The sequence below is a fragment of the Sinocyclocheilus anshuiensis genome, unplaced genomic scaffold (assembly GCF_001515605.1).
Source record: "Sinocyclocheilus anshuiensis isolate Anshui unplaced genomic scaffold, SAMN03320099.WGS_v1.1 scaffold159, whole genome shotgun sequence".
Classification (NCBI taxonomy): domain Eukaryota; kingdom Metazoa; phylum Chordata; class Actinopteri; order Cypriniformes; family Cyprinidae; genus Sinocyclocheilus; species Sinocyclocheilus anshuiensis.
In genome coordinates, this window is record NW_015549567.1 from 694,230 (window position 1) to 694,630 (window position 401).

General features: G+C 42.6%; 1 long non-coding RNA gene across 1 annotated transcript in view; it reads left to right on the plus strand.

Moving 5' to 3' along the window:
* The window catches only part of LOC107657287 (uncharacterized), an 8,446-nt gene that overhangs the window by 4,737 nt on the left and 3,308 nt on the right, over window positions 1–401 (plus strand). The gene's annotated exons all lie outside the window — the stretch shown is intronic.

Genomic DNA, 401 nt, shown 5'->3' on the forward strand with positions numbered 1-401 from the left:
ATACGTCATTTTAGGATTCGTATCAAGGGCATGTGCTGCTTCAGTTAGGTTATTAGTGAGAAATAATGTGGCAAGACGTGCATCCAAATGAGAGAGAGAGCGAGACCGTGAAGATAGGCGTTTCTTCTTATATTAATTAACATACTCTACGATTAGCTCAGTGAATAATTTAAAAAAAACAGACCCGGCTAGAACAAGCGGAGTGATACAAAATTGTGAAAGGGCGTTCCTGTAGCATACCAGTACAATATATCACGGTTCTCAAGCAATCAGATTTGAGAACCAGAACGAACTGTTGTGGCACTGGCTACCGGTTGCGGCTCGAATAAAGTTCAAGACATTGATGCTTGCATATAGAACAGCCACAGGCTCAGCACCCGCCTACTTCCACTCACTACTAC